The sequence below is a fragment of the Ochotona princeps genome, chromosome 4 (genome assembly GCF_030435755.1).
Source record: "Ochotona princeps isolate mOchPri1 chromosome 4, mOchPri1.hap1, whole genome shotgun sequence".
Lineage (NCBI taxonomy): Eukaryota > Metazoa > Chordata > Mammalia > Lagomorpha > Ochotonidae > Ochotona > Ochotona princeps.
The window spans coordinates 2,291,133-2,304,003 of record NC_080835.1 but is presented as its reverse complement, the minus strand read 5'-3'; positions in this window follow the sequence as shown (position 1 = coordinate 2,304,003).

The window sequence follows — 12,871 nt, the reverse complement described above, 5'->3', positions numbered from 1 at the left end:
TTCTGTCTTACTGCCCTGCGCCAGTTGCAAAATGCACTCTGTTCTCAGGGGTACCTCAGCTCTGTGCACAGGGCGGCATGGGGGGAGGTGGGGGAGACCTGGGCCCCACCAGACACCCCATTCCCAGCCACAGTCCCGCTCCAGGTCAGGGCTCCTGCCAGTGCCCCCCACCACCCCAACTTACACAGCAGTGGAAGCCAATTTGTCGTCCTGCTGCTCCCCAGCTGGAGGACCCCGACCCTGACCCACTTGCCAGGGCTGCCCCCAGACACAGGAGCTGGCCTGCCCACAGCCCTGCCTGAGACCATGGGACTACCATCACAGGAGCCCCAGCTCGGGTAACGCAGCGACACACCCAGTGAGGGTGAAGTGGGTTCATCTTGCCCTGGTGACACCCTAGTGTGTTGTGGAAACAACATCACGGTGGCTGTTGGCAGCGCCGGTGTGGGAGGCACACGCGGGGACACGGGCACCTTCCGTGGCAGCCTCAGGAGACCAGGCGCCTGCCTGCTGTGCTGTGCATGCCTGCCCTGCACACAGGGTGGCACACAGGGTGGCTTCTGGGAGCTCCTGGGCAGCGGGAAGGAGGTGGTCTGGGGCTCCCCCGTTTTCTCTCTTCCCTAACGTTTGTTCTTCATGAGCTTTTTCAAGGCCTCCTGCCCAGGCCCCACAAACTTTCTGAAGTGCTCCTCTGTTGGCATCCGGTCGATCAGATATAAAGTGGCGGGCGCTCATGCGGCGCGGTAAGCCTCGTGTAGGTCGTCCCGTCTCATGGCAGAGCCTGGGACCAAGCCGTACTTCCACTTCCGGCCCGCTGCCCACCAGGGCACGGCCTGGGAGGCAGCAGGTGGCCCACGTGCTCCGGCCCTGCCACCCCCAAGGGAGACTCGGAGCTCCTGGCTGGCTTTGGCCTGGCCCAGCTCTGGTGTCGTGGGCCTTGGGGGAATGAAGCAAGGGGTATAAGATTCTCTCTGCACTACTCCAAAGAAAAATAAAAACTTTTTTAAAATACAGGGTCCTTGAGAGGGAGTTGTGGAAGGATCAGAGCATGGAAAGCAGAAGCTGTGGAACCTGAGGCCAACTGTCGCCCCAGTGACCCCGGCAGGGAGGCTCGCACCGGCCAGGCCAGCTCTGTGGACACAGAGTGGGTGGAGGCTGCGGTGTTCCCATCTGGCACCAGGGACATCGCAGTAGGGCTCTTGGCAAGAGGCAGGCAGCCAGGAACCCTGCGTGACCCCAAAGTGCCACCTCCGCTGAGTCCCTGTCCCGAGCCCCGCTGCAGAGTCCCCAGGCCTCCTTTGCTTTCCCCCTGAGTGATGGCGCCAGAGACTCTCTCTGGACAGCAGGTGGGTCCTTGCTGCCCGCTGGAGTCGCCCAGCTCCCTGCTGTCCCACCGCTCGTCCAACTGCAGGCCTCGGGCTACCGCAACAGCAGCCGCCATGGTGCTAGCCTCGCCTGCTGCTGGCCTCGCCTGCTGCCCTGAGGAGGGAGGTCCCAGTGCCTCCCACAGCCCTGCCTCCACCACCTCTTGTGCTGGGGAAAAACCGCTCTTTGAACAAAGCTGCTGCCCAGAGCCGATGCAGCCTGACCCGCGTACCAGGAAGGGCACCTGTGCCCTAAACCCCGCCCTCTATTTATAATCAGGTAAGCTCCACCCAGACTCCTCCCCCTGTGCATAATCAATTAAACCCTGCTCCAGACCCTGCCCCTAACATGCACAGTCATTTAAACCCCTCCCCAGACACCACCTGCTGTAACTCCCAAGCGTGTGGGCTGTTCCTCCCACAGGTGCCCAGCACTGCCGTCAGCCATGCCCCCACACAGCCAGGTGAGACAGGCCCAGGCTCTGTCCTGGCCCTCTGGCTGCCACCCAATCGCCCACACTCTGCATTCTCCCACGGTGAGGCTGCGGTTCCAGCTCTGGGCACTCTGCCCACCTCAGGGCTCTTGCCTCTTGCCTTCTGGGCACAGAATGTAAATTGCCTGCTTAGGAGTTTATCTGTCCCGGGCTCCTGGCTCCTCGCCCTCCTCCCCGCCCAGGACACGGCCTCTGCCCTCTGTTGACACCGCACGAGCCTCACGTGCCACAGCTGTCCCTCGGTTCCCATAGCTGACTGGTTCCAGGATCCCAGCACTCAGGTCTCATGTCTCTTAGAGAACAGGGCAGGTCTTAGTGCAGACCTGCCGGGTGCATAGGCTCCGTTCCAGATGGCTTTTAGCACATGCTGGGTATGGGTGAGGACGCTCCACGGGGCTGCCGGAGGCGCCACCCCACGGAGCCAGTGACTTGAGGCACTCCCCAACTTCCTTCTGCGTCCTGCTGGGCCTCCCAGCTGGCCGGCACGCAGGCTGGGACACTCCCTACGAAGGTTTACTGTGGTTGCATCGACTTTAAACTCCTGATGATTTCGGGGGATCTCAAAATCTGGGTACAACAGCTGCAGGAATGAGCTGCGAGTAACAACATCAGTACTCTAAGTGCGCCTTAAAATCTAACAGGGGTGACTCTGGGATGGGGCCGCACAGGTCACTCCTGATCAGCTGGAGTCAGACAGAGCCACAAGAGAGATCTTCCATCCACTGGTTCACTCCCCAAATGGCTACAGCTACTGGGGCCGGGACAGGCCCAAGCCAGGAGCCCCTGTGGGTGCAGGGGCCTGAGTGCTCCAGCATCTTCCACTGCTGCCCCAGGCAGATCAGAAGCAGAACAGCCAGGACTCAAACCAACACCCATCCACGTAGGATGCTGGTGTCCCAGCTGGTGGCTTAGCTCACTGCCACGCAAAGGCAGCTTGGCCCAGAAGGAAGCCAGTTGGAGCGGCCAGGCCAGACGCTGCCCGCAGAGCTGGGCCAGCAGCAGCCCCACGACCCCGGCTTTGCAAGCCCCAAACGTCAGGAGTACATCAGGAAGCCCAACTGGGCGCCCGGTGTGGGTGGTTGGCGACTTCCTGGGCTGCTGCAAGAGTGGAGAGGTGCCTGAGTCAGGAAGTTGTGGGAGGTGAACAGGGGCGGGGAGGGGGTGAACAAGCAGCCTTGGGGCGGGGAAGGGGTGGGGGGGAGCAGGCAGCCTTGGGGCGGGGAGGGGGGTAGGCGGGGCAGCAGGCAGCCTTGGGGTGGGGAAGGGGTAGGCGGGGCAGCAGGCAGCCTTGGGGCGGGGAAGGGGTAGGGGGGGAGCAGGCAGCCTTGGGGCGGGGAGGGGGGTAGGCGGGGCAGCAGGCAGCCTTGGGGCGGAGCAGGAGCTGTCCCTGCTTCTCTTTCTCCCTCTCCCTGCTACTCTGTCAAACAACCAAGTAAACAGTAATAAAACACACACACACACACACACGCGCACGCCTTTTACCTTTGGCTGTTGTGGGGTGACAAAGAACTCCGTGTGAGGAGACCAGTTTGGCTTATTTAATGAGGAAGTGCACAGAGTCCCGAATCCCACGTGGGTTGCTTTGCACGGACGGAAGAAAAGTAGCCGATAGCTGGCGGGCATTCTGGGCCTGGCTCATGCCAGCAGTGTGTACATGATGCCACTGTGCCAGCACAGTTGCCTAATCTTCTCTTCATGATTTGGGGGAAGGGGACACTGTGGCACACACCAGCCAGGGCCACCCTATTACCGCTGCCACCGCACACGCATGTAAGGGGACGGGAGGTGCCTGGCTGGGATGGGCCAGAATGGGGGCCACGGAGGGCTTGTCTGACAAGTGTAAGATGATTTCTGGGGAGCTCCCATGGACGGGGCCCCTGCACCCACAGGTGATCGGGAGCTGAGATGGTGTGGACCAGAAGCAGAGAATCAGCAGGGCCTCCCTGGGTCAGGCAAGCCCTCACTTGCACACACAAGAGCTGGGGGTGGGCCAGGCCAGGATAGGCAGCAGCATCCCGTGGCTCTTGGGGAAGCCATGTTTGGGAGTAGGCCTGATAGAAGTTTTTTGGGGTCACCCCTAATTAGGTCTCAGTAACCCCACCAGCAGGTGTCACTGCTGGGGTGGGCCATGCTGGGCTAGGCCGCAGCACCCATTGGCATGCATGAGAATCAGGCATGGGAGTGTGCTTGGTAAAGCATCTTGGAGTATACCCCTGCCAGTCCACAGCACCTGCTGGGGCATGCAAGAGCTGGGGCTGGGAGGCAGGCCGGGCTGGACTAGGCTGCAGCACTCGCCAACACGCATGAGTGCCAGCGCTGCAGAAGGCTAAGTGGTACCCCCTCTGGTGCACCTAGAGCGAGGTCTAGGCCAGTCCAGCCTGCAGTACCCACAGTGCGCACAGGAGCCAGGTCTGGGGGTGGGGCCAGTTTAGCTGCAGCACCTATTCGTGAATATGAGAGCCGGGTCAGGGGTCTGGGCCTGGAAGGGGCCATAGTACCCACTGGTTCATGCAGGAGCTGGTGTGGGGACTGGCCAGACGGGAGCACCCGCTGGCATATATGGGGGACAGGTCTGAGTGTGGGCCTGGCTGGGGTTCTTGGGGGTCACCCTGACCAGGCTGGAGCACCCACTGTTTTACATGAGGTTTTTTTAATTTTTAAATTTTTATTAATAATTTATTATATTGTGTTGACAATCTTTACATAGTTAATTACGGTAAAAAAAAAAAAAAGGTTGAGGGGGTATAGGGAAGTGGGTAATAGTATTATGTCCATATTGTTTCCATCATGTATCTGAGGTAAAGGGGGATATTGAGGGAGGAGCCCCACCCAGTTTCCCACCCACCCCAAGTCCCGGGTGTGGGGCATGCTCTGAGATCCTTGCTCAAGTGGTTTTAATAGTTCTCCAGTTATGAATCGCTGCCATTTTCGCTCAATGAGGTCGTCCACTGATTGACATAGTCCATCATAGAGTGTTCATTTGTCCAGTATTTCGCTGCCAACATATACCTGAGGTGGTTGATTGACTTGTTCTGTCCTCTGTCTTTTCTTGGCTAGGGTTCTGAGTCCAGCAGTTCAATTGGGGAGGTCTCCAAAGAAACTTTGAGGTATTCCCTGACCAGATTCTTGTATGTTCTAGCAAGCACAGGGCCCGGCACAGTCCATCACCACGATCAGCTGGTGGTTGCAATTGCTGGGTTGGTTCTGTTTTCAGTTCCGACTTGCACTGGAACCAATGGGTGTTGTACATGAGGTTTTGTCTATGGGCAGGCTGGGCTGCAGCACCCACTGGCACTAGTGAGAGCGGGGTCTGAGGACCAGCTCAGTAGGGGCTCTAAGGAGTCGGCCCCATGGGTCCACGCCACTCGCTCCCCAACCTCAGGGAACACACAGGGACGTCTGGTCTGGCATCGGAGCACAGGGTGTGGGGCTGAGCCGCCCCTGCTAGGCAGGCACACGAAAGACGGGCCAGCCAGATCAGCCTCTGATTCTACAGAGGACCTGGACTGCCCCACCGAAAGATGGAAGCAGCAGGTGGAACAACGCTCCAGGCCAAATTCTCCAGCAAGTAGCCAAGGCTACGGACACACCAGAACGGGGCAGCCGGCGGCTGTGGGAAGCGGTAACTCACCCCGGGGGCGATGAGGCCAACGCCATCTCACGACACCCGAGGTTACTCAAGTAACACCCGCAGGACGCTCCCCCATCAGGGCCACTGGGACAACAGCAGGGGACCACCTCTGTCCCTGACACTGGGTTCTGGCAGCAAGGAGCGGGCCACAGCTCCCCCTCCTCCCCCAGCCCCATGGTCACAGGCAAGAGGGAGTGGTCTTTTCCCTCTCCCATCCTGTCCCATCCCACCCTCAAACATGCATGGGTCTGTGTAACATTTAAAAATAAATTTAGAACTGTGCTCTGGGGGCAGCAGTTTTAGCGGTCTGTGTTGTGCCCAGAAATGCATTAGCGGCGGCAGCTCGGATCTGCTGAGGCTGCCGGAACCGCAGTGACACCTGCCATCACTCTGAGCAGGTCCCCAGGTCCCCGAAGAATTGCCCGGAGTGGGGCATTGCTCCAGTCACCATGGGGACAGTTCTAGGCTGAGACCCCGAGGCAGGACAGTGCAGGGTCCTTATACGCTTCAGGGAACTCCTCACAGTTACACTCTAACACTCTCGATTGGCTAACTTACAAAGTCGCAGTTACAATTGCTTAACTTTCCAGACCACACTCAATTACAATAGAAGTTTCTGCGGGTGCAGAAGTTCTGGGGCCCTGTGGGAGGTGGCCCCGACACCAAGGACAAGCCCGTCCCTTGGCCGGTGCTTTTCGTCCAAGTCCAGTTTCCTCCTGGCCTCCCTCCGTGGCGACGGAGCTCTCATCCTGTTTGGAACACGGGTGCCTGCAGCCAGCATTACAACACAACACGTTAAGCCAACGCTCGAGGAGCTGGCACCCAACACGGGCACCAGCTCGGGACCCTGCTGGTGTCCTTCCCACCCAGCTCCCCGCAGGTGGCCTGGGGGAGTGGCAGAAGTTGGCTCCAGTGCCTGGGAGGCCCACATGACAGTCCCCGGGCTCCTTCCTGGCCCAGCTCTGGTGTTGAAAGCTCTCTCTCTCTGTCCCTCTGACTTGCAAGTAAATAAATAAATCCTTTTTGAAATGCCTGCCTGGTTGCCTCACTGTGACTTCAGTCCCTGTTCCTGGGGGAAGGTTCCATGATGCTGTTCGGGATTGGTGATTGCCCGAACGCTGTATTGTGTGACTTAGGGGCAAAGAGGTCACCAAGATGGCGACTAACACTTCAGGTCACTGGCGGGCAAGACGGCGGCCATTGACAGAGCCCTGTGTGGGAACCAGGGCAGGAGTCAAGTAGCTCCAAGGAAATACTGATTGACCAGGGCCACTCCCTCACCTACCCCTGGCGCATGGGAGGTGGCTTCCACATTCATTCTCCTAGGAATTGGCTCCTAGTTTCTCCCCTCCTGGAATTCCCAAAATTCCCAGCCTGAGGCTATCCCTTACCCTATATAAGAAACTGAATTTCCCCAATAAATCGGAACTGCTTAGACAGAACCCCCATCCGTCTGTTTGTCTCTTGCGGGCCGGGAGGCTGGGTGGCGGGCAGCAGGCTCATCCCCTCTGGCAACGGGGTACTAAAGGGATCTGTGGGGGAGACCCCGCAGCACTGGCGCCCAACGTGGGGCTTGAAGCCTGGACCCTCTACTCTCCCTGCACGGCTTTGAAAGAGGAACGAGGAATGGCTGAGCAAACAGCTTCAGCACAGCATCTTCCAAGAGAAGCACATTGCCGGAGAAGTGGTGGCTCTTCAGGTGAGCCCCAAAGAAAAGAAGGCGACGTGAGGTATGTGAGGTACAGTATTCCTCCTCTCGAACGGGCATGTACCCTGCGGAAGTGACCCTTGGCACCTCGCAGCTCTGCACCGACGTGGGGACTCCCCCCACCGGCCACGGCGTAGCTAAGGTCGAATCCCCTGAGAGGCTGTAAGGGAAGGGAGGTGTTGGGCACCCAGTTGGCTTCTTTCCTATCCTCTCATCTTCTGCTTTAAGGGAGGCCGGGGATGTGTGGCTCTGGGGTGAACCTGTCTGAGGACTGACGGTTTCTGGCCGAGGCGACATTTCGGCGTTACCCAAAACTCTGCAGGGGATCCCCTGGGCCCGACAGCCCAACTGGGTATCCCAGTGCCACTCTCCTCTCTGCTGTCTTTGTTAAGCCATGGGCAATAACTGTGGGGAAATTGGTGATCCTGTGCTTAAGGCGCTAAAATGCATGCTGAAGTCCCGAGGGTTAGAAATCTCAGACGCTCAGGCGGTCAAGGTCTGAGGGACTGTGGTCACATTGGCACTGTGGGTAACATTGGCTAATTGATTTGCCTGTGATACTTGGGAACAAAAGAGCAAAACTGACGCCCAGAACACTGGCCCTGACCCACCTCAGCCGTCCCAACCAGAGCTTCTGGGAGGCTCAAAGGGCAGGAACCACCCCCAGGTCAAGGGGAGTCAGATCACAGCCCCAGGTGCAAGCCTTCTGGCGGGGCTCCACCAGCCAGTCCAGTCCTTTCCCATTAATGTTAACCCTAGAGGGAACTGCCCAGCCGCGTGATATCCCTGGAATGCAGGAGAGTTAAGAAAGCTGGGGCAGAAATGAGCCTAACTCACCCTGAGCTGAGGCCAGTCTTCAGGGTCTTGCCCACCAACCCCGTATCCCAGCAGATTGGAGTAGAATTGCTAGTAGTCTGGGGAAAGGTAAAAGAGCTTTTAGAGAGAGCTAACGTGGATGTCTCCTCAGAGAAGGTGCAAATGAACTCCCTCTTTTTACAATTTTAGGGACAGAATTCTGTTTTGAACAGGCCTCCCCCTTGAAACCCCAGCTACGCGTTAAGGAATAATATTCACCCGTAGAATCTGGAAAGCTTCTTGGAGAGGTCAATTGGCTACCCATGCGTACGGGGCAGTTACTTCCATGATTTGAAAAGGCAAAATGCTAGGAGACTGAGTTTCCCTCATCTACAAGCCTTACAGGAGACTCAAAAGCCCTGAGCAAGGCTCAGCCTGCTCGTCACTGCCCTAAGAAAGAGTTACAACTGTGGACATTTTCAAATTCTTCTTATGGCTGCCCTTGTCCAGGAGGCAGTCCCCTCCAGCGGGGCCATTTGTCCGTTGGAGGGGCGCCCGGAGTTTATACTTGCTGCGATCAGCTGGCAGATCTAATTCAAAAGTCAGAGAGCTAGCCCTTAGGTATTAAGACTGAACCAGCAAAGCTTGTTGTCCCTTATTGAATGAGTGATTTTGAATGAGTTCGAAGAAACAGCGACAGGCTGGCAGCCTCCCTTGAAGGTTATCTCGGCACCATTGACTGCCATTATGGGCCACAGAAGTGGGTCACCTCCTTCAATCCCTTGGATTGGGAAAATCCTGCCTTTTGCCAACAAACCATGAGGATGGAGGAAGAGAAGGGGCCGCAGGAGAAGTTTTTCTGCCCATCGTGTCTGTGAGATCTATTTTGAGCCATGTCAAGGATGCTGTAAATTTGCTCCCAGAATTGGCTCAGGCATGCATAAGGCTGGATGATAATCCTATCACCCTCATGATGTAGGCCAGAGCCTTGCTGCGAGGCGGGCCCATCCCCCCTGTCTGAAGGTCTCCGCTTGCTCTCCTCCCTGGGTAGCAGACAGAGATTTCCCCTCCATCCTAACCGCTTTAACCTTTGCCCTAACCTGCTCTCCCAATCTCTCTGGACTTAACCACACCCCGTCACCCTCAGGATCTAAATTTCTCTAGCTCTACCTCATAGCCCTAACCCCTAGCTGAGAGGGCGGGGTAAGAGATAAGCAACTTAACATTTATAAGAAGAAAAAAAAAATGGAAACTTGTTCTGTAACTTGATTTAACAGTTACATAGAAAAGCAATATGATATAGAGTGTTCCAAATCCACTGTTAAATTAACTCAAAACATGAGATGAACCTAGGTGCTTGCTTTACAAAACATCTCTAGGTTAAAATGTGTCGAAGAAGAGGTTGGAAGGTGCAGAACGTTTGAGAGTTAAATGCCTCTCTGTCCTGACGTGTTTGGTGATTGCTTAGATATTTGCTCATTGTTGATGTCCTATTCCTTTTGACCGGACAAGACTTCTATCTTCGTCATGAATTGTTTAGTTGTTCTTGTTCTGAATTGGGTGTGTGTGTGACTGACTGACAGATGGGCCGGACCATGACTGGCCCCCTTTCTCTCTCCTGATAAATAATTTTAGAGAGGTCTCACTTATCTAACAGGACCTGGCCAGACCAGACTCCCACCTCCGTTGGGAAAGGTTCGTGTGTTTTCTTGCTGTTTGATCTTCAGCTTACAGTGTTGTCTTGGCATTGATCAGGTCCAGCATACAGTATTCAACATGTTCAGTTAAATGCCAAAGGTACTTTTGTTGAACTCGTTTAGACCTCTACATTCTTCAGTTTGAAACCAAGATCCTTCTAGTAGGATCCCTGGAACTCTCAAAGATTGAGACAAAATTTGAATAATGGTAATTGTCATTTAAAATAATTTGGATTATAATCTCACAATATTGTAAAATTATGCTAAATTTGTTGCATCATATAAGCCATGAAAGTAAATGAGTATTTATGTTCATTGATCAAAATGTTTCCTAATCATGAAATTGATCCAGATTGTAAATGATTTGTGTTCTTATTTACAAAGAAGTACGTGAGATTTTGCCTTGCAGGAAAACAACAAATTCTTTTAAATTGTATAGTGAGATTGGTTATGACGTATATAATTTCAAATTTTGCCTTGAAGACAACGGAATTGAAGTCTGATTCCTTGTGAAGAACAACAGTGTTTTAACATCTCCTTTTAAGTGATTTTCATCTTATTGATAACTAATAAATTCCTAGGGAGTCTGTTAAGACAACAGCCAAGTTGAAGTTTTTCGGCTCTCTTGACTTCAATAAAGCAGAAGGTAAGGAGGAGCTCCAGGCCTCCCAGCCCGGAGAAGGGAGGAGCATGCTTGGAGTCTGTGCTCTGGGAGGACTTTAGGACCCTGGCCTCCTCCAGGTCCTCATCCTGGTTCCTATCTGCCTTCTTTTGAGAAGGGGACATTCCCAAATCAGCTAGAAGCAGGTTATTTGAAAAACTTCTCATTCCCAGTTTTAAGGCAGGTTGTGTTAAAATGTGTTTCCATGAACTAAGAGAAATGCTTAAAAATTGCTTAAAGCAACTGTATTTAAAAATTTTGGTATGCTTTTATTTAGAAAATGTCTTAACTCGGAGCCTTACATGATTGTTTCAAAGGGTAAATCAAGAAAATTAGCAGATTATTAGGAGAATTGCTTATAGAATATTTTGTCCTACAGAAGTATGGCTATCATGCAATGGAAAGGAAAAGCTGGGACAAAATACTTAGGGGCTTAAGCATGTTGAGAAATGAGCCTTGTAAGTTTTACATATATAATTGTCTATACTTTAAGATACTACTACAACATCGTTTAAGTGTTTAACATTAATACCTAATGTATGCGGACATTAGAATGAAGTGTGCATACATAGGAATGCTACTGAATATCTGACAATTTTCAGAGGGTTCTGGTGTGATAGCTTGGCAGTTAAAGCGTCTGGTGCAGTAGCCTGGTAGCTAAAGTCCTCACTATGAACATGCCAGGATCCCATATGGGCACTGGTTCTAATCCCGGCAGCTCCACTTCCCATCCAGCTCCCTGCTTGTGGCCTGGGAAAGCAGTTGAGGACGGCCCAAAGCCTTGGGACCCTACACCTGTGTGGGAGACCAGGAAGAGGCTCCTGGCTTCAGATCGGCTCAGCTCCAGCTGTTGCGGTACAAGAGTGTGTAAAATCCTACAGGTGGTTTCACAGTGCTATGTGAAATACAGATGTCTCTACTTGTTTAATGTTTGATAATTCTAAACATGGATACTTTGTTTTCTAGTTTCCAGCAGACCAATTGTACCCAGTAAAGCTAAATAGTAAACAATAGGTATGATTTATTCAGGCTACTAAGAGCCAGATGTAATTCTAAACAATTGGCAACTTTAAAACACTTGAGAGAAATTTCCAGCAGCTGTTACAAAAGCTATTTTGTTCTATAATGTACATTACCTGCTATGCACGGACCAGTTTACGTGGCAAGCTGTGTAGTCTATTTTAATCAGCTTATAGATGAAAATTGTCATCAATGAGAATTACTAAGCTGAATCCTTTTTGAAAATAATGTATAAATGCACAATTATGCTCTTGGAGAGGCATGTCTCTTCGTTTTCTCAGGACCTGCAGCGTCTGCTCAGCTGCACGTTCGGCATGCATTCAAATGGACCTACCGCTCAGGGTGCAGCTTCGAAACTGGCCACAGGCCGCATATCCCCGTGTGCCAGGTGGATGTGTAAGCAAGTGCTTGGTGATAACTCAGAGGCCAAGGAATGTTAAACTGCTCCCACATGGGAAGCGGCTCTTACGGCAGACTCACAGACTGGCAGTCTCAGTGGCCTCAGAATCAGCCATAGGCATTCTGGTCTGACAGGAGAGCCAGCAAGAGAGCCAGCATGTCAGGTGTGGAAAGCCAGGACACTGCTGTGGAGAGTGTCCCCTTTGTGAAGGACCTCAGTGGTCTGCACCCCGGTGCAAAGCAGCAGCCCCTGTGTGTGACACATCCTAGGGGCCACCAAAACAACCCTAACTTGAAACTATGGCTCATCAGTCAGCCTCTCAAAGAGCCCTTATTAATTCATTACAAGCCGCCCAAGATCTACATGATCATACCATGCTAATTGGAGAAGCCTTCATAGTCAGTCTCCAAATGTGCCAATTGAAGATCGCAGGAGGATTCTCCATCCCTGCGAATCATGCACGCACTTCATGCAGGCGCCACCCCTACAATCTCCTGGGGTAAACCCCTAGGGCTAATGCCTTGTGGCAGAGAGATGTTACTTTATACACACCGTTTGGTAAGTTAAAATACGTCTCTGTAACTGCAGACACTTGTCCTGTGCAGCCTGGGCCACCGCTCCTTCCGGAGAGCGAGCCAGACGCGCTCAGTCATTGTTCAGCCGTATTACTGGAATCCATTACAATCCCCAAGGACAAGCTGTTAGAGATTCCATCAAGATCTAAAAACTCAATTACAAAAACAAAAAGGGATAGCCCCCGCCAGTAGATAGGCCTGGCATTATTTATATTAGACATATATTAGATTTTTAAAAAATGAACTGGTAACCTATTTTTTAAAGACATTGGTCCGGTCAGGAAGTTAAACCTGAGGTTATGGTAAGATGGAAGGACCCAATGACCGGACAGTGCAGAGGCCCAGGTCCATTATTAACAATGGGCAGAGGATTTGGGGGTGTCTTTCCAATAGGAGAAAGCGCATTATGGATACCAGCCAGAAGCCTCAACATTTTATAACAGATCGTCTTAAGAATCCGACTTGTGATGCCCAAGAACCAGAGGTTCCTGAGGCCGAGCCCCCCTAAAGCTGCGGGGATCAAGGC